At 45.5% G+C, this 21,448-nt stretch overlaps 1 pseudogene; it reads right to left on the bottom strand.

Moving 5' to 3' along the window:
* Positions 1–906: 906 nt before the first annotated feature.
* On the bottom strand, positions 907–2,037 carry LOC123068024 (putative E3 ubiquitin-protein ligase SINA-like 6; annotated as a pseudogene).
* Positions 2,038–21,448: the final 19,411 nt, after the last annotated feature.

Below are 21,448 nucleotides of genomic sequence, written 5' to 3'. Positions count from 1 at the left end.
CTAGGTGCATAGGGGGGAGGTACGTTGATCTGGTCTGGCCTAGAGTCGTGTTGGTGCGATGATGGTGCCGGGCATTGGTCGTGACGCGGCCTACATACCTTGTATCTCGCCTCTTTGCCTTGCCGACTGGAGTTCGAGCTTGGAGAGTTTTGTGCTATGTTGTATCCCTCTTTACTTTTTCCACACCTTGTGTGGTTATTTTTCTCCTACTTATCAATGAATAATACCAAAGCTTTTCGTATTTTTCATGAAAAAAGATAGAGATGGAACGGCTCCGACCCGAGTAGCATTTTCCAGGACGGTACTTTTTAAAGGATATTTTCCTCAAGTGCCAATAATTAGTGACCCAACAAAAAGTTGTTTTAATTCATGCATCTTGTGCATTCAAATGCATAACAGGATCCATAACGCCAGGTTGTGCACGAGGCAATAGAAAAGGGAGCACAGAAAGCGTTATTTCAGATTAACAAAAGGGTGTGTCTAGAACTCAGTCGAGTGACGTTAGCATCTTTTTTTTTCGCTACAAGCAGCATGGCTGGATGCTACAAACGGTGACAAAAAATGTTGCACCGGTATTGCAAGCAACAACAATAAATACGACAACCGTTCTAACTGAAATGCTACAAGGATCAATAAAGGATGTTGTAACCGGCGAGATGACGTGCTACAACCGATGAGGGACGACACTTTACAACCAGCAAGACAGATGTTGCAACCGGTAGGAAAAAATATTGCAAACGATGTCATAAAATGTTGCATGGTTGACTGAGAATTGGTTAAATTTCGGTCGACTGATTTTTAGCAGGCCCCTTAACAAAAACCAAACTCATGAGAAATATAAACGATGCATTTCACATGGCAATATAGCTAGTTACTATGCCATACTAGCTAGCTGGTCTTGTTTGACTAGAGTTTCCTTGGATTGCTAGATTTTCGTTTCTTGTTGCCTTGATCTGTCCCTGTGAACTTGAAGACCGCGGCGGTTGCCGGCGCAGGAGGAGTAGTGTCAGAAGGAGGAGGAAGAAGAGGAGGAACGAGTTTGTCAATGTGGAGGCCGAGGGGGACAGCGTCGCCCGACAAATACGCTTTCGGCACGTACAGAGACGTGACCTCATCCGGCCATGGCGTGCCACCGGGCAGGGAGCTGAATGTCATCACGGGCAACTCGAACGTCACCCTCGCACCACTGCCGGCGTGCTCCACGGTGAGCTTGTACGAGAACTGCGGCACCGCCGGTGCGCCTTCGTCCGCCCTGACGCACACCATCGACACCGCGGCGCCCTTGTCGCGCTCGGCGAGGACCAGCAGGAACACGTTCCGCTGCCGGTCGGCCATATCCTCCTCGCCGAGGAGGACGTGCCAGCGCCGGGTCAGGGGCAGGCTGAGCTTCCCCGGCTGGCCATAGCGGACGACGATGACGGGGCGGGAGTGTTCCGTGGAGATGTGGTCGAGGAGCATCTGCCGGGAGCCGGAGAAGTCGCAGCCGCCATCCCCGCCCCCTGGGCCCTGGCCCGGCGCGCTCCGGGCAGTAGCAGGGCGCGTACTGGCAAGCGCGGCGGTGGTCCGCGGCGTCGTGGTAGACGACGAGGCCCGCCTCGCAGCCGAACTTGACGTAGTCGCACGGCAGCTTGACGGCGCCGGCGTAGGCGTCTGCCAGGCGGCAGTGGGCGGCGACGCGGCCGCAGTCCTCGCCGTGCGCACCGCGGCAGGACGAGCACATCAGGTGCCCTTCGTCGCACTGCAAAAAGGATTAAGACGAGCATGGTATGAGGTAAGAATTACCATTACTCTAACCGATTTGCAAACAAGCTACTACACGAAGATTCAAGCTACCGCGAAAATAGGTGGTTTGAGGGGGAGGTGGCAGGCATGGCAGTCCAAGAGCTCCGGCTCCCTGCACTTTTCGAAGATGAGGAAGGGCGGCCCGTCGAGGGCGGGCTGTCGCTGCGGCTGCGGCTGCGGCTTGGCTTCCACGGGCACCACGGCCAGATCTCCGTCTCCTGCGCAGCCGCCGTCGCCGCTGCTGCCATGACCCATTTCTCCTCTAACTTAACTTGCTTCAGGGTCAAAGATCGCACGCATAAAAGATGCTTGAGATTATATGGAGGCCAGGACGAGTGAAGAACCCAACAGCCGTACGTCCGCTCCACATTACTCCGGTGGCATGCAAACTCCGACGGCGCGTTTCGATTTCCGGTCTGCTTTCCCACTGGCCCGTGAGGTGTGTGTACGAATTAATTGATGCATGGAGAGCTGGACAGACGGCGAGATGAGAGAATGCATGCATGCACCAATGCATGAGACTTGTTTTTCTACTCCCATGAGAACAGTGTATCGGCATCCACATCTTCTTGGGGAAAGGTGCATGCATGTGTTCCCAGATTTTACACAGAAATGGCACATTTTTATAATATGGCACATATTTTCTGAAAGGGAAGAGTAATTGAATTTGTTTGTTAGTATTATCATTAAAGAAGAAAGGGAATAAATTATAAAGTAAAAATAAAAATACCAAAATTTTCAAGAAAGAATGAATTGCCGGCTTTGTTGTTACTCTTTCAGAAAAAACAAATTGAAATAAAACTTCATAACAACTAATTAATGTGCTTTTGTAAGGAAGAATGAGTTAGTGAAATTGGCATTACCCTTTCAAAGAAAGTAAATAAAATAAAAACTAAAAAAATCAAAATAATGAGGTTTTCCAAGAAAGAATAAATTAATGGCATTGGTGCTACCCTGTAAGAAGAAAAAAATCAAACAACCAACGATCATTTTTTGGACACAACAGACAAATAATGCAATTTTCAATAATATGCAAGTATAAACATATAATAGTGAAACTTTTACAAAAACAATTCTTAAGAAGGAATGAGCAACTCACATTGCTACCCTTGAGGAAGAAAAAAATAGAATAATAATTATAAAAATCAAATGAGGAACAATTAATTAGAAGCAATGGTATCACCTTTTAAAGAAGAAAGACAAAGAAACAAGTTTGAACAGTTGCACACAATTTTGCTCTAAAATTGCACCTTTTGTAGTATACAAACAATAATCATGTAATAGCATACTTTTTGCACTTATTGCATAGTATTTGTGTATATGCATTTACACTCACTCAACAACCAAAACATACCCACAATAGAAAAGCAAAACCAACTAACAAAGAAAAGCAAAAGCAAAAACACATAAAAACAGAAAATAAAAAAAACAAAGGGAGGGAGACAGCCTTGGATCGCATAGTTAATGGGCTTGGTCCTAGTACCAAATCGACTGACACAAATATTGTGTCATTCTAAAAAACAAGCCCGGCACTATACGAGTTGGGCTTCATAGGAGGGGTACATTTTGAGGGCAAACCTATATATATTCATATTGCTTTCAGTAAATTTGGTCAAACTTTATATAGTTGGAATTAAGAAAAAGCTGCGCTATCCGTTCCACAATGCAGTGCATATGAGGTTTCTTAAAATTCAAACTCATTTATCTTTGACCAAGTTTGACTTTATGTAATTTTCACCTTTCCAAAAGTGGTGAATAGTCCCAAAACAACCATAAATAAGTGAAATGAAATATATTACACATAAACTTATTTTATGCGAGGATTATTTAATGGTCAGTTAGCACAATCATGTTCCTAGTGATAAGATTCTAACATATATCAATCTTGAATATATTTTGAAAGGATTTGAAATTTGAATTCCAGATGGTGAAAATTTGTGAACTATAAAAATTATGGTGCGGTATTATACTTGCTTCATGTCATTTTACATAAGTTGTTTGTATTTTCTACTCCCTCTGTAACAAAATATTTGGAGCTCTTTGTTTACCCTAAGTCAAACTAAAGTTTGACCAAATTTATAGAGCTCCTAAATTGTACTCGGCAAAATGTTTGCCGAGTCACCGTGGAGAGGATCTCGGCTTACGGCCCTTTGTCGACATGAAGTAGCCGACCCGTCGTGGCCGAGGGCAACACTCGGCAAAGCCCTTGCCGAGGTGTATCTGTCCTTCGCTGGGTAGTTTTTAAACCCCACGTACTACGTTATTCCTGTGATGTCCCTTCACCTAGCGTACATATGCAGGGTACAAATACTTTTGTCATGCGTGTTAAAAAACATATTTTTGTCATGTGTGATAGGTGAACCCAACAACTTGAAAAAAAATCTTCTCTGTACCATGGGGTGCGCAGTGGCGTGTCAAAGGAAGAAGTGAAGTGTCTATCTTGTGCCAAGCCACGAGATGACCTCAAGGGCTAGGCCTAGGGGACCGGTGGATTGGGTGGGGAAGGGGAGTCAACCGGCTGGAGGGGCTGACCTGGTGTACCAAATGAGAGCTTAGGGCCAGTTTGGCAGCACTGTTTTTCTAAACAACAATGATAAATCCCGAACTTCGGATTTTAAGCATGGCAATCCAAACGTTTTTTATGGCAACTTCAGTTTACATGAGGTTGGCAAACATTGCAATTTTCTGGGAAAAAAATGAACTGGGGACAAAGTTGTCATGTCTTAACAACTAAAGTTGCCACCTCGCGCCAGCTAAATTTGCCATGTAAAAACGTCCGGGACGAAATGCTTAAAATCCGAACGTTCGGATTTTATCGGGGTCCTTTTCTAAAACCGTGGTAATTCAAAACCTCAGTTTTTCATCATGAGGGCAATGAATACCTCGGTTTGTCAAAAGCGTTGTTTTCCTCTGTTTTGCCAAAACCACCGATCCGTTTGGCAAGTACTGTTTTACCATAATTTTGACTAACTGCACCTAACTCGGCTACACTCATGGGGCCGATCAGCGTTTAAAAACGGCCATGCAATGCATGCAGCCATGACATGCAAGCAAGTCCTATCGGACTCTCCTAGATGCTACGAGCAATAGCAGCCTACGGACTAGACGAATTCTTTCTTTTTTTTTTTGAGCAGGAACGCCTTGCATTCCCGAGTTACACTGGATCGACCAAATCGGCGGCCATAGCACGGGTTACATCGACCGGTGGGTCTGAATGCCACACAAGCTGGCTCCCTGGCTCAGCTATCGAACCTACAACAGCAAGCAAATGAGCCGGGAGATTACACACCCTAGGACAGAACAAAACTTTGTGATCAATAAAGCGCCTCGGTTTAGGAAACCCAGGCTAAGTCGGCTTGTGACTTAGACCTTTATATATCTCTTGTACCCCCAATTATCAATATATACAAGTTTCATTATAATTTTATATGGTATCAAATTAGTCGTTTCTAGGGCTTGGCTGCGCCTCCCACGCCGCCGCCGCTGCCGCCGCCCGGCTTCTTCGAACGTCGGGCTGCCCTCGCCGCCGCCAAAGCAAAGGCCGCCTCCGCTGCGACCAATGCTTCTTCTTCCTCCACCCTCGCCCTAGCTTCAACCCTACCCACCACCATCAACTATGCTGACACCATCTCACATGTCAGCCCGTTCATCCCCATTACTTTAGATCTTCCAAAGCACAACTATTATCATTGGCGTCATCTCTTTGAAGTTCACCACGGCCGCTGCAACCTCCTGGATCACGTCGCCCCAGGCTCCGTTGCCCGGCCCTTCGATCCTCGATGGGTCAAGGACGACCTCGCCATCATCCAGTGGATTTATCAGTGTGTCTCCACGGAGATCTTTAACCTCGTCTTCCGTGACGCCACCAACGCCACCGCCCTTTGGGTGGCTCTCCGTCAACTCTTCTAGGACAACGTCGACGCCCGCGTCAACACCCTCCACACCGAGCTCCGCAACACCGTCCAAGGCGATTCTCAGGTCGGCGTCTACTGCCAGCGTCTCAAGTCCATCGTGGACGAACTCCGCGAGCTTGGGGACCCCATCGACGACCGACAACTCATCAACGTTCTCCTCGTCGACCTCGGCGAATGCTTTGAAAAACAGGCGTCGTTTATCCCCATACTGCGGCCGGCCGCCTCCTTCGCCGAGGTGCGCTCCATGCTTCAACGGGCCGATCGCGCCATCACCAACTAGGAGCCGTGTCCTCAAGTCTTCATCGCCACTCCACGGCCGTTGTCTCCTGCACCTGCCGCACCACCGCCGACTCTGATCCAGTAGCCTCCCGGCTGGCGCCCAAGTCCGAACTACAGAGGCAGAAATCCAATCTACAGGCCGCCATCGCCGTCGCCATCGCCATCGCCGTTGCCGTCGCTACCCCCGACTGCACCAGCGCCTCCTCCCAACGCCGCACCGCCACCAGCGCCCCCAGCATGGCGTCCTCCACATGACCCTTGGACAGGAATCGTCTAGGCCTGGCCGATGCCCTGGATTGCCCCCTCTCCAATCGGCGCCCCTCCTGCGTACTCCGGCTCCTAGATGCCGGGCATGCGCCCACACACGAGATCTCCTGGCCTATTGGGCTCCCGTCCTCCTACACATGCGTACCATGCTGCTCCAACGCCCTACTACAGCGCCCCGGAGCCGTACTTCATCAACAACATCGGCCTCTACCAGTTGCAGCCCCTGCTGCAGTCGTCCTCGGTCACGCTGCAACAACTGCATGGACCGCCGCCGCCATCGACTGCACCAGCCCTACTGGCTTCACCGACTCCTCATTGGGACCAAGCTGCCTTTTTGCAAGCCATGAACCACTTCGCTGCTCAAGGAACCTCAGGTATGAACTGGATCTTTGATTCTGGAGCCTCTAGCCACATGTCTAATTCGAGTACTATGCTGTCAAATTGCACCTCCTCTCCTTTTTCTTCTATCACTCTCGGCAATGGCGCCACCAGCCCCATCTATAGCACCGGCCACACTGAGTTACCCTCCACTCTAAAACCTCTTTTACTTTGAGATGTCCTTGTTGTTCCTGCTCTCATCAAAAATTTAATATATGTGCGCAAATTTACTTGTGATAATCTTGTGTTAGTAGAATTTGATCCCTTTGGTTTATCTGTGTAGGATCTTCAAACCAAGGAGGAGATCGCTCGCTTCAATAGTTCCGTAGACCTCTATTCTATCAATGGAGCTCCTGCCGCAAGTCCACCTTCATCCATGATGGCCACCGTCCACCTTTGGCACCAGCGACTCAGCCACCCAATGCATCCACCACATCATCTCTACTTAGTGAATTTGATCTTCCATGTAATAAAGATCATCATGATCCTTCGATGTGTCAGCTGTGTCAACAAGGCAAACATGTGCGCCTTCCCTTTAGTTCCTCCAGTTCTTCTAGTACTTTTCCTTTCGAGCTATTGCATTGTGACATATGGACGTCTCCTCATACTAGTATTTCTGGTTTTCAATACTATCTTGTTATATTAGATGATTTTTCTCATTTTGTTTGGACTTTCCCTCTACGCAACAAATCCGACGTCCATACTATTTTTCTTAACTTTAAACAATATGTTTCTATCCACTTTCTTCTACCAATTTGGTTTCTTCAATGTGATAATGGCCGCGAATTTGACAATCTTCAAAATAGAAATTTCTTCTTCAACATGGCATTCTTCTTCGTTTTTCCTGTCCCTACACATCTCCTCAAAATGGCAAGGCCGAGCGCTCTCTCTGCACACTCAATGATATTATTCGTACTCTCCTTATACACTCATCGATGCCACTCAAGTTTTGGGCCGAGGCCCTCCGCACAGCTACATATCTTCTTAACATCCGACCCTCTTCTATCAATCCAAAAACAACTCCTTTTTACTCTCTTTTTCTCAGTCATCCAAACTACACCGAGCTCCGTGTGTTTGGTTGTCTATGTTTTCCAAACATCTACGCCACCTCTCCCTACAAATTGCCCCCCCCCCAATCTATTCCCTGCATTTTTCTCGGATACTCCGATGAACACAAAGGATATCGTTGTCTTGATCTCATTACTGGTCGTGTCCACATCTCCCGTCATGTCACTTTAGACATAACCGTGTTTCCCTTCTCTTCTCGATTATCTACCCATACTGCACCACCGACCACTCCTCCTTCTCCCTCTCGCACGCTAAATGCCCTCCTCTACAACCCCACTATCGTGCCACCACCCAACCCATCTCCTGCCGTGGCACATGAAATACCGGAAAACGCTGCCACGACAGACCTTTCTGAAAACGCTGCCACGACAGACCTTTCTGAAAACGCTGCCACGACAGACCTTTCTGAAAACGCCGCCACGGTAGCCTTTCATGAAAACGCTGCCACGACAGCTAACTCCCCCGTGTCCAATCCTTCTGCTGCACCGGGCACCTCTCCACCTTGTTTACCCCCACGTGATGTTCCTATTCCCCCACCCACAAACGAACATGTCATGCGTACTTGAGCTAAGTATGGTTTTCATCTTCAACCCAAAGATCGTCTTAGTCTTCTTGCTACATCTCCTATCTCTCCTATTCCCAAATCCTACAAAGCTGCCCTACTTGATCCTCAAGGGGATGCTGCCATGAAAGATGAATTTACAGCTTTGCTTCAAAATAACACATGGCAACTTGTTCCTTGTCCCCATGGTGCAAACATAGTTTCTGGTAAATGGGGTTTTAGCCAAAAATTTCACTCCGACGGCTCCCTAGCTTGTTACAAAGCAAGGTGGGTTTGTCGTGTTTTTTCTCAGCAACATGGCATAGACTATGATGAAAAAATTTCTCCCGTTGTCAAACCTAGCACTATTCGCACTGTACTTAGCATTGATGTTTCTTCCTCTTGGACCGTTCATCAACTTGATGTCAAAAATGCCTTTCTTCATGGTAGTCTCAATGAAACCGTTTACTGTCAGTAACCTCTTGGCTTTCAGGACCCTAGTCTTCCCAATCATGTTTGTATTCTTCAAAAATCCCTATATGGTCTTAAACAAGCCCCTCGGGCATGGTTTCAACGATTCTCAACTTTTATTCAAACCCTCAGTTCTGTTCCCTCTCTCTCCGATAACTCTCTTTTTTGTCTTTCACCAAAATTCTCACACTTCCTATTTGCTTTTATATGTTGATGACATTGTTCTTACAGCCTCTTTAGAACCTTTTCTCAATCATGTCATTACTCTTCTTAACAATGAATTTTCTATGACTGACCTTGGTCTTCTCCGTCATTTTCTTGGCATCTCTGTCACCCGTGATTCTAAAGGATTATTTCTCTCTCAACGTCAGTATATTCTTGATCTCCTCTCTAAGGCGGGCATGCATGATTGCTAACCTTCTCGCACACCTGTTAACACCACCTTCAAACTCTCTTCTAATGGTGAACCCTTTTTTGATCCCACGCTTTATTGTAGTCTCACTGGAGCTCTCCAGTATCTCATCCTCACACGTCCGGAACTTTCCTATGATGTCCAACAAGCTTGCCTTTACATGCATGATCCCCGTGTTCCTCATCATAATCATATCAAACGTATTCTTCGTTATCTTAAAGGTACTCTCGACCATGGTCTTCACATCAATTCTTCCTTTCCTACTACTTTGACAGCATACACCGATGCCGACTGGGCTGGATGCCTAGACACTCATCGATCCACGTCTGGATACTTTGTTTTTCTTGGTAACAACTTGGTTTCTTGGTCTTCAAAGCGACAGGTTACAGTCTCAAGATCGTCTGCTGAAGCTGAGTATAGGGCGGTCACACATACCATTGCTGAAACGGTTTGGCTGCGTCAATTGCTCTCGGAGCTGCACCGCCCCATTCATCAAGCCACTATTGTTTATTGCGATAATGTTTCGGCTATCTACATGTCCAGCAATCGTGTGCAACATCGCCGGCACATTGAAATTGACATCCACTTTGTTCGAGAAAAAGTTGCTTTGGGGAATGTCCGTGTTCTTCATGTTCCCACTACAACACAATTTGCTGATATCTTCACCAAGGCTCTCGGGACTGCGCCATTTATCGATATTCATTTCAGTCTCAACATTGTTGAACCCCAAGTTGAGACTGCGGGGGGGGGGGTGTTAGATTATATGTTAGACTTGTAATACAAGTTGATCAAAAGCGACTCGGTTTAGGAAACCCAGGCTAAGTCGGTTTGTGACTTAGTCCTTTATATATCTCTTGTAACCCCCCCCCCCAAATTATCAATGTATACAAGTTTCATTATAATTTTACACTCCCTCTCATGTATCCGGCTGAATCGCCGCATCAACGTTAATCTTGATGGTATCCTGCGGGGGAGCACTCCATTTGGGGGGTGGGGTGGGGTTGGGGCTCGTTTCTCCATGCCGACCAAGAACCCCATCCACTCCTTCATCATATATCCCACTCAAGCACTAAAGCCCTCTGCGTCGAGACGTTTCTTCTCATGGTTTGCATTATTACGCTCCGACCACCAGGACCATAGCAGGCAGATTATACGCAACTTAATCTCTTCGGGAAGCTTGAAAACAGCCTCTAGCACTTTAGAAGGAGTGGCACATAGCAGGAGTTGTTGCCTGGTATACTTGAGACCACAGTGATGCCACATTTTCTTGACCTTCTTACAGCGCAGGAATAGATGACCCCATCTTCAGCCTGTCGGTGGCATAGTGGACACATGACATCTAGCTCCACGCCGAGTCTTTCGACATTGCGGAGGAGAGGATGGCTGTTAAGAGCGAATCTCCGCATGAAGTGATGAACCCTAGGGGGCAAGGTGTCTTCCAAAGAGCTTGCCAAAACCTAGATTTATCCTCTTGACCGGTCGAGCTAGCACCCCTCTGGCGCATTTTTTACTGTTGCAATAGATTCACATAAACCCTGTAGGTTGATCTTACCGAGAAAAGGCCTTTTTTATCAAAGTGCCAGGCCACAAAGTCCTCAAATTGGTTGTAGATTGGAATACTCAGAATCGTTTTCACATCCTGTGGACTGAAAGTTTGCTGGACCAATTCCTCGTCCCACCAACTTGAGACTGGGTCAATGAGCTCGGACACCCTTGTCAGCAGGTGCGCACATTGGAGGGTTCGTGGCCGGCAGGTGTCATTTGAGGGGAGCCATGGGTCCTCCCACATGTTAATCCTCACCCCCGTACCCACCCTCCAGATCATACCGGCCTTGATGACTTGAACGCCTTGTAGAGGACTGCACCACACATAACTCATACATGGACTAGCTTCAGCTTTAAGCTTTAAGCACATCACCATGGGGGAAATACTTAGCTTGGAGAACACGCGCACATAAGGACCCGGGAATCTGGATCAGACGCCACACTTGACGTGCTAGCATGGCAATATTGAACGCGTGCAGATCGCGAAAACCCAAACCACCATGTTCCTTTGGCAGTGTCATTGTTTCCCAACCCACCCAGTGATGTCTGTCCTCTTCTTCCTGATTTTCCCACGAGAAATTGCACACCATTTGGCTGATACTATCGCATAGAGCTTCTGTAAGGTCAAAGCAGGACATGGCGTACGTAGGAACAACCTGGATAACAGCTTTGATTAGGACCTCGTTGCCATCCTTTGAGAGGAGCTTAATTTTCCAACCCTTCAAGATTTCCCAAATCTTCTCCCGGAGGTGCTCAAAGCACTTTTGTCTAGACTGCCCTACATAGCTCGGCAGGCCTAGACACTTGCCTTGCAAACATTCAGAGCGCAAGTCTAGGAGAGAAAGGAGTTGGGCTTTCAGGCGGTTAGGAGTGTTTTTTTCGAATAACACTGCAGATTTATCCCTGTTAATCACTTGGCGGGACCCCAGCTCATAGACATGCATTATGTGGTTGATCATCTGAACACTATCTGGTGTGGCTTCAAACAGCAGCAGAGAGTCATCGGCAAATAGAAGATGACTGACAGATGGGGCTCCAGGCGCTAGTTCAATTCCCTTGAGCTGGTTCGTATCTTCGGCATGTTGAAGTAATGCAGAAAGTCCCTCTGCACACTATAGGAACAAATACGGCGAAATTGGATCGCCTTGCCGAAGACGTCACCCCGGAGTCACTTGGTCTATACAATCACCATTTACTTTGAACCTATATTTCACCGTCCGAATGCACTTGCTAATCAGCCCCACAAAATCTTGGGTAAACCCCATTTACCTGTGAAGCTGGAAAGATGACCAAGGCCAAACATGCAGCAAAGACTATCATGACTACCACTCAACCATTTGAATTGCTTCACATGGATCTCTTTGGTCCTAATCATTATTCTGCAGTTACAAATGATGTGTCTCTATATGGCTTTGTTATTGTTGATGATTATTCTCGTTACACATGGGTGCACATTGTCACTTACAAACATGAGGTGCAGGAAGTCTTCAATCGATTTTCCTCGAGGGCTTCAACCAACTTTGGTGTGAAGATCAAGCACATCAGAAGTGACAATGGGACCGAGTTCAAGAATTCTGGTCTTGATGACTATCTTAATGAACTTGGTATTACTCATGAGTTATCTGCTCCTTATACTCCTCAGCAGAATGGCGTCGTGGAGCGCAAGAACAGAACTCTTGTTGAGATGGGTCACACTATGCTTGATGAATACAAGACGCCTCGTTGCTTCTGGATTGAGGCAATTGATACTGCGTGCCACATCATCAACAGAGTATATCTTCACAAATTCTTCAAGAAGACTACTTATGAACTCCTAACTGACAAAAAGCCCAATGTGAGTTATTTCAAAGTCTTCGGTGCTAAATGTTGGATTAGAGATCCTCATCACAATTCTAAATTCGCACCGAAAGCACATGAGGGTTTTATGCTTGGTTACGAAAAGGACTCGCACACCGACAAAGTCTTCAACAACGTTCTTCACAAAGTTGTTGAAACTGTAGACGTGCGATTCGATGAAACTAATGGCTCGCAAAGAGAGCACCTACCTTCTGTGATAGATGAACCAGCACCTGAGGAATCTATCAAGTTCAAGGCTACTGAGGATGTCATTCCTACTGAAGAATCTGTTGATGAATTCATTCCAGAATGTAAAGAACGTCGAGCTAGTGCACTTGAAGAAAATGGTGCTGAGGAAAATGGTCCTGAAGAAAATGCGGATCAAATTCCTCGACGACAACCCACTCATCCTCGCGTTGCAAACGAAGTGCAAATTTAGAGAATCATCGATGACATTGAAGCACCAGGTCCTCTCACACGCTCAAAATCTTCACATTTGTCTAACTTTTGTGGGCACTTTGCTTTTGTCTCTATCATAGAGCCCACTAAGGTAGTAGAAGCATTTCTGGAGCCTGAGTGGATTCAAGCTATGCAAGAAGAATTACATCAGTTCGAGCTCAACAACGTCTGGGAACTGGTCAAACATCCAGATCCTCGCAAGCACAATATCATTGGCACAAAGTGGATCTACCGCAACAAGCAAGATGAAAATGGCCTTGTAGTGATGAATAAGGCACGACTTGTAGCTCAGGCTACACACAGGTTGAAGGAATTGATTTCGATGAAATTTTTGCACCTGTTGCTATACTTGAGGCTATTCACATATTACTTGCTTATGCTAACCATCATGATATCACTTTATATCAAATGGATGTGAAAAGTGCATTCCTCAATGGTTAGCTTGAGGAAGAAGTATATGTTTCTCAACCCCAAGATTTTGAAGATCCAAAACATCCTGACAAAGTCTTGAGACTCAATAAGGCCATGTATGGCCTCAAGCAGGCCCCTCGGGCGTGGTATGATACTTTGAAGGAATTCCTCATGAAGAAAGGCTTCAAACCCGGTTCACTCGACCCAACTCTTTTTACTAAATCTTATGATGGTGAATTGTTTGTGTGCCAAATATATGTTGATGATATTATCTTTGGCTGTACTGACCAACATTACAGTGATGAATTTGCCTATATGATGAGTGAAGAATATCAATGTCTATGACGGGAGAATTGAAATTCTTTTTAGGTCTTCAAATTCATCAACAGCGCAATGGCATATTCATATCTTAGGAGAAATACCTCAAGGATGCGTTGAGGAAATTCGGCATGCAAGATTGCGAAGGGGTCAAAATTCCTATGCCCACAAATGGCCATCTATGCACTGATGAAAATGGTAAAGACTTCGATCAAAAGGTATACCGTTCCATGATTGGCTCTTTATTGTACCTATGTGCATCTAGGTCGGATATTATGCTTAGTGTTTGCATGTGTGCCCGATTTCAAGCTACACCGAAGGAATCACACCATAAGGTTGTGAAGCATATTCTTCGATATCTAGCTCACACACCAACACTTGGATTATGGTATCCCAAGGGCTCTTCCTTTGATCTCATTGGATATTCAGACTCTGACTATGCTGGAGATCGTGTGGACCGCAAGTCAACATCTGACACATGCCATTTCCTTGGACGATCCTTGGTATGTTGGTCCTCGAAGAAGCAGAACTATGTCTCACTCTCCACTGCAGAAGCTGAGTACATTGCTGCTGGATCGTGATGTGCTCAATTACTATGGATGAAGCAAACACTCAACGACTATGGCATCAACGTGAAGAATGTGCCTCTCTACTGCGACAATGAGAGCGCAATCAAGATTGCTCATAACCCAGTTCAGCACTCGAAGACAAAGCACATCCAGATTCGTCATCATTTTCTTTGTGATCATGTGTTGAAGGGTGACATCTCCATCGACCACGCCAGCACTAAAGACCAGCTGGCCGATATCTTCACTAAGCCCTTGGATGAGAAGAGATTTAGCAAGTTGCGGTGTGAGCTAAGTATCCTAGAATCTTCGAATGTTCTTTGAAAAAGGACACTCATCCTAACACTTATGCAAAATTGCTGACTTAGATGTTCAACACACAAAGTAACATTTTTCTTCAATCAGTGAAGACTAACCCTCTAAGTGTGAAGAAATTAACGAAGAAATTTATTCTCAGAGCCCTACGATAATTGTACGCGGTGTCTAAAATCAGCTTTCTTATACAGTGGGTTACGCCACCACCAAAAGTTAAAAATCTTCAATTTAAGTTTTTCCTCAGTTTTTTCAAATTCTTCAACTTTAAATTGTCTTCACTCTTTCCGTCGTTGTTCTTCATTTGATTATATATATATATATATATATATATATATATATATATATATATATATATATATGAGTTTATGTCCTCTACAGCATTCACTTATTACTAATTCTTCAAGTTGTTTTGTTTTTGCTAAGTGAATGTGATCGGACCCTTCCCCCTATATGCTAAACTCAACCCAATCTTTTCACAAATTCTTCATGTGCGTTCTATTTGAAACTCGTTCAAAATCTTCACTGTGTCCTTGTCAGCTGAAGAATTTGTGAACGGAACTTTTACCTTATCTTATCTAAATTTTTAGCTTTGCCGCTCAAACAGTTCTGCATCCCACGATAATGCTTTTCTATTCACCCACGATCTCACACGATCGCCACCTCTCAGTACGTGGGTGACACATGTCAAGCGAATGAGAAGGGTCAGGGGCATGTTCGTCCGATTTCCTTGGGCCTACAGTTTTTCACTCCAACTATAAATACCCCCTCCCCTTCCTCACTTCGGTTTTACTCCGCTCGTTCTCACTCCTGCTCGAGCTTCTCAAACCCTAGCGCCGCTGCTACTTCATCGTTGCCGGTGAGGAATAGCTTCACTGCCTCGACATCGTTGCCATCGTACTCGCATCGACTGTGGATTTCTTCACTTTGTCGCCGCCGTAGTTGTCTTCCTCTGCCAAGTTAGGGCGTGGGAGATTTGAACTGACGAACTTCACATCTAAACTTTCCAGTTTGTCGTGTTCTTCATCAAGGGTAATTAAAAGTTACTTTTACTTCCCTCTTTGATTCAAATGTCCTCTTAAAAATCTTCAAAGGTGTTTATTCTTCAAATCTTCACACACTGAACACCTCACATGTCATCTGCTCTTGATTCGTTTCTCTAAGCAATAATTTTTCTTCAAGATTCCTCAATTGTGTGGATCTTCGATCTATACTACTCTGGAACCTAAGACAAAGCACGCTTAGTGAAATTCTTCAAGACTCATCTGGTCAAATTCCTCAAACTTATTCTTTTTGAAAAACCTTCTAAGAATGCATATGACCTCTCCAAATTCCTCGCAACTATACTCTGTTCACAGGTACTCATGTCTGTTGTTGAATCACTAAGTTCTCATCTACTTAACTCATTTGCAGTGTTCCTCGAAGAAAAGTTGCATACATCTTCAGAAAATTCCATTGTTCACATTCCTCAGCTGAAGAAAATGGCTGATGGTAAGAAGCCACAGAAGGGTGGAAAGAGACCTGAGGTCAATACTGCTTTCGAGATCCTTGATGACATATACAAGGATTATTGCACTCCTGATGAGGCCAAATTTGACAAAGAGGACAAATATCAGCGCAAGGTGCGCATACAAAGGATAGAGAGGAGATGGGCACGGGAATGGAGGGAGCACAGATATGTTAGTCCCAAGTATATGAAGAAATTCGCTCTCAACCCTCCATGCCCAAGACCTCCGTTGGCACCTGGCCAGTTGGCAGATCCCACCAGCCTCAAGCGCGGTGAGGATTATCCTGATGAATGGGCAAAGCGCCAGGCCAAACTAGCCAAACAGGAAAAAGAAGCAGTGAGGAAATTCAATGAAGACTCTACTGCTGCTGCTATAGCTGTTGAGGCCTCTGCAAGCAAGCTGAAGAAGGCCATGTCTAAGAAGCCTGCTCACAAGCCAAGTTCCTTAGCAATGCCCTCACGGCCAGATTCTTCAAAGCCCTCACGGCCAACTCCTCAAACTGCTCCTCCTCCTTCAAAGTATTCAGTTCCTCCGACAAAGTCCTCAGCTGCTCCAACTAAATCCTCCGCACCTGTGCATCTTGCCACGTGCCAAAGGACTACAGGCATCTCAATTGCCTCAAGAGCGTCTGCAAGTTCCTCGGCTGCACCAAATTCCTCAACTGGCCCCTCTCTGCTGAAGAAAAAGGCCACTGCTGGACGAGGCCCTCGACCAAGCCCTCACAAGAAGCAGGTCACCTTTCAAGTGCCATCTGATGGTGATGAGGTTGATGATGAAGAACTTGCCGAAATCATCAAAGACAGGCAGGTCAAGGCCGCTAGAGCCAAAGGCAGCAATGTGCCAATGTTACTCGATCCGAAGTTGATCCTAGATTTCATCGATCTATGGCACAAGGACCCGAACACACCTTTGCCGGAGATGAACCTCTCTCCTTGTCAAAGTCATGTCTTGACTACCTTCATTGAAGAAGAAAAATGGAAGTATGACCAAGCAAGGTCATTGAAGAAAGCACAGTACAAGAAGCAGCGCTACCTAAAGGACAATGTTGTGGATATGACTACTGAGTTAAACCGCCCAGGAGGGGCCGGATTACACTCACAAGGAGTCTTGTACAAGAGCCCATGAAGATGAAGGCTATGGCGTTTTAACTATGAAGACTTAGAGGCCCAGAGCCCAATGGCGGATTAGGGCCCATAGTAGTAAACCGCCATAGATTTATAACTTGTATTGTAAGTCAGAAAAAGGAGAAACCGAGCCGGATACTTGTATGAGACAGCCTCAGGATTCTGTAGACCGGCCGGGCGTCAACCTGTGTATATATAGGGACGACCTGACGGTGGTTCAGGGACAAGAAACAACACCTCGAGAACTAGTCAAAGCATATTTGCTCCCTGTTAATTGAGACCACATCAAGAACACCACAACTAGATCGTAGGCTTTTACCTTCACTGCAAGGGGCCGAACCAGTATAAACTACCTGTGTCCTTTGTCCGGTTTAACCCCTCTAAGCTAACCCGATCGCGATGGCTCCACGACTAAGTCCTTTCACTAGGACATCTGACGTGATAATTCCACGACAGACAACGTCCTCAATCTTTTGCCTGAGCAGCTCATTGCGCTGCAAGCTGAAATCAAGAAGCTCAGCAAAGAATTTGAAGCCTACAAGGCTGACTGGAAGGGCGCCAAGGTCCGGTTCGTCAAGCTGACGAAGACATTCACTTCAAGTGCTTCTGCTCTTGTGCGCATTGAAGTCACACCGGCTGAAGCATCTATCCAACCTACTAAAGAACATGCCAGCACCGCTGATGACAATTAGGCTGCTGAAGAAAATGAAAGTATCAGGGTTGATGACTGCATTCCAGCCGCTGAAGAAATTGCCAGGGCATCCACTAGTGTTGCGCCTGAAGAAAATGAAGAAGTCAGGGCAACTGCATCAGTTATGACTCAAGAAAATGAACCAAATTCCTCTGCTCCTCCTGCATCAACGCCAGGGCCAACTCCAATCCTTCCATCTGCATCAGATGTGAAGAAGACCAAGGCTGCAGAGCATGCAGTGGTGAAGAAAAGGAAGGCATCAACTTCATCAGATTCTTCAGCTCCGAAGAAGATGAAGCCTTTGACAAGCTCATTTGACAACCCAATTGATGTCGTTCCTGTCTCATCCATGCCATCAAAGGACCTTGTTCCTTTTGATGAAGATTATGTGATTCCAAGTGAATCAGATGAAGAAATTCCTTCTGCTACTTCGTCAGACAAGCTAGATGAAGAAATTGAAATGGATGCAATCCCTTCAATACCCGTTGTCTCCTCGCCTATGCCTCAATTTACTACTGAAGAGGCCAGCGTTGAAGAAATGGCAGATGAAGAAGGGGACATTGGTTGTACCACTCCCATGTTGAATGATGACTTTTGGGAAAGTCAGTACCCCAACTCTCCACTGTTCACTCCACTTCAACAAATTCCTCAGTCCCCCGTTGCTACTGAAGTACAAATGGGATCTGAAGAACCTCATGCAACCCCATCTGTCCATGAAGAGATTCCAGCCACTAGTGCTGATGAAAATGTCAACGAAGAATTGATGACCCAGGCTGCAACTGAAGAAGGGCCTGAAATTCCTCAACCTGTGGATCCTGAGATTGCGATTCCTGAGGTGGTGATGCAATTAACTGATACTCCTCAACCCAAGCCAAAGGATCCCTTCTCGAAGAAGCAGAAATTCAAGGTTGGTGACTTCTTCGGCGAGCACGTGTTCTTCACTGATTATAATCCTTATGACTCTGCTCGTCTTAGAAGGAAGCGCTTTTGGACTGCCAGCCAGGCCAATTTCTATTCTTCACTGCTTTTCAACAAATACAAAGGCTTCGACCACGAGCATATTCCTCACGTGGATATGGAATCAATGCCTTGCTTCTCTCCATTCCTCAGTGTGATTCATGATGCAGGACTGCTCAACTTTTGCTCTGACATTATTGATTGGAATGAAGAGCTTATTCTCTAGTTCTACGCAACGCTGCACGTCACAAGTGACACTGATGATATCAACACTTGGGTGTTGGACTGGATGACCGAAAACACTCATTATGAGGCACCGGCCTTTGAATTACTTCATGCCCTGCCAATCAGTCCTCCACCTGAAGATGCTCGTTGTCTGTACCAAGAACCTGAACTTACTGCTCATTACATGCAAGTGCTAATGAAGCCTCTGAAGCACGCTCAAGCCCCAAGGGCCAAATTCCTCGTGAAAGAATTATTGTATGTGCCAAGAACAGTCTATCGCATTCTGACGAAGACTTTGAGTCCTATCAAAGGCCACGACTCATCTGATGAGGAAATTGTTGGCATCATGAAGAATCTGCTATTCAATATCATGCATGACATCCCTGTCAATTATCATGATTTCTTCATGAAGACTCTGGCAAATGTTGCACTTTCTCCATTTGAGCTGAAGCCTTATGCTCCTTGGATTATGAGATTCATCAGAACAAGGTCTTCACTCAACTACAAAGCTGATACACTCAACCATGGCAGCTACTTGCCCCCTATTGAAGTCCTCAAGCGGACATTTTCCTCAGCTGATGAAAAGGGCAAGGCCACTGCTATTTGTTTATGAAGGCATTCGTCCATTGGATGGTCAGTTTCACAAAGCTGCATCTTATTCCACCAATGATGACTCTGACACTCATGATTCTGCTGCCAATGCACCCAAGTCAAATCCTCAAGCCACTGCTCCTCGTGTTATGACTGACTGTGAGCTGCTTCTTAGTCTTCACCAGAAGGTGGATCGAAACCATAAATGGGTTAAGCGTCAGTTTGGTTCTATTCTTCACAACATGACTGCTACACATAATGAAGTGAAGAAAAACAATTACTACCTCCATGAAGTCTTCGGTCGCACCTGGGCTATTCTGTCACATATATATGGTGAAGAAGATCTGAAGAAAATGGGTCTCAAGGAAGATTTTGACTGGTCTGCTCCTCCACCGAAGAAATACAAGAAGGTCAAGGTTCCTCCCTTGGTAGCCAGTTCATATTCTTCATCACGCGACACGGACGAGTATGAAGACTTGGACAACACAGCGGCAGGCCCTACAACGACACACGACCCCAACAACGCCGGTGCTCCTTCATCATCATGATATTCTTCAGGGGCGTTAGTCCTCATTTTCAACCTTTTTGGTCATTCGATGACAAAGGGGGAGAAATTTGAGTTAGTCTTCAAGCGGGTCTATCTTATCTGGGCATTTTTTTGCTGAGTTACAACTCTCGTTCTTCTGATGATTTTGCTGGATCGAGTTGTAAACTTAAACTCTATGATGGCCTGATACTTTTGTTGAGTTCTTCTGCATGCTTATTCCTCATTAATGTCATTACACGCATGCTGAATTACATCAGTCACCATATTTCATCATGCATTTCAAATTCTTCATATTATATGTCAAATGCGTGTATGAATTACAAGATATAGGGGGAGATCTCCATGATTTTACTCTTCAAGTGTGGATTGCTTCAAAAGCAAATTCCTCACTATGCACATCTTCAGGGGGAGTTCTTCTATATCTTGCAATCAAATTCCTCAATATCAGTATTTACACTTCATATGTTTATCCCCGTTGAAAACTTAACCTATATTGTCATCGGTCACCAAAAAGGGGGAGATTGTAAGTGTATCTGGTGCCCCTTAGTGATTTTGGTGTATTGAAGACTTATAGGTTAAGGGACTGATGCGTTTGTGAGTGTACAAGTGTATAAGTCTATGAGGAGTTTGATAATTACAGAGAAAGTCGACCCCTAAAAATGAAGTTCTTCAACTGAAGACTTTGGATTTTTGAAGAATTTCTAAAGACTTTGAAAGTGAAGAAATTGATGTGACCTTGAAGACTTGGAATTCATTCGAGGAACATGAAGCGTGAAGACTTTTGTTTTCGTAGTTTCATTTTCTCTTTCTTGAGTCATAGGAAACACCGTGCTGTTAAAGGGGGTTGAGGAAATACTAAGGTAAAATTTCCATGTGATGCTCAACTCAAAATCCTACACCTACCAATCCCTTCGAGTGAAGCCATTGGAAATCTCATACAGTTCAGTCAATTTCTTCAGTAATAGAGACGAAGTTCTTCTGGTTGCTGAGGCATTTGCTCTGACCGAGGAGTTAGGAATTCGCTAGTGCGGATTGCCTACACAGTGAGGAACATGATAGCCCTGAGAAATTTGAGAGTCAAAATTCCGACCATTGCTGTGCTATGCGCCAGCTGTTCCAAAATATCTACCCACCTAACGGTCATATCATTAAATGGCATTTATGTCTTATCATGTCGGGCTGCTCCCTAGGCTATAAATAGCCGCCCCCTACAACCACTAGCTGGTTGGCTGCTCCGAGAGAAACT

Source organism: Triticum aestivum, chromosome 3B (genome assembly GCF_018294505.1).
Source record: "Triticum aestivum cultivar Chinese Spring chromosome 3B, IWGSC CS RefSeq v2.1, whole genome shotgun sequence".
NCBI lineage: Eukaryota > Viridiplantae > Streptophyta > Magnoliopsida > Poales > Poaceae > Triticum > Triticum aestivum.
The sequence above is the reverse complement of the archived record's forward strand: the minus strand, read 5'-3'. Positions and strand labels throughout refer to the sequence as shown.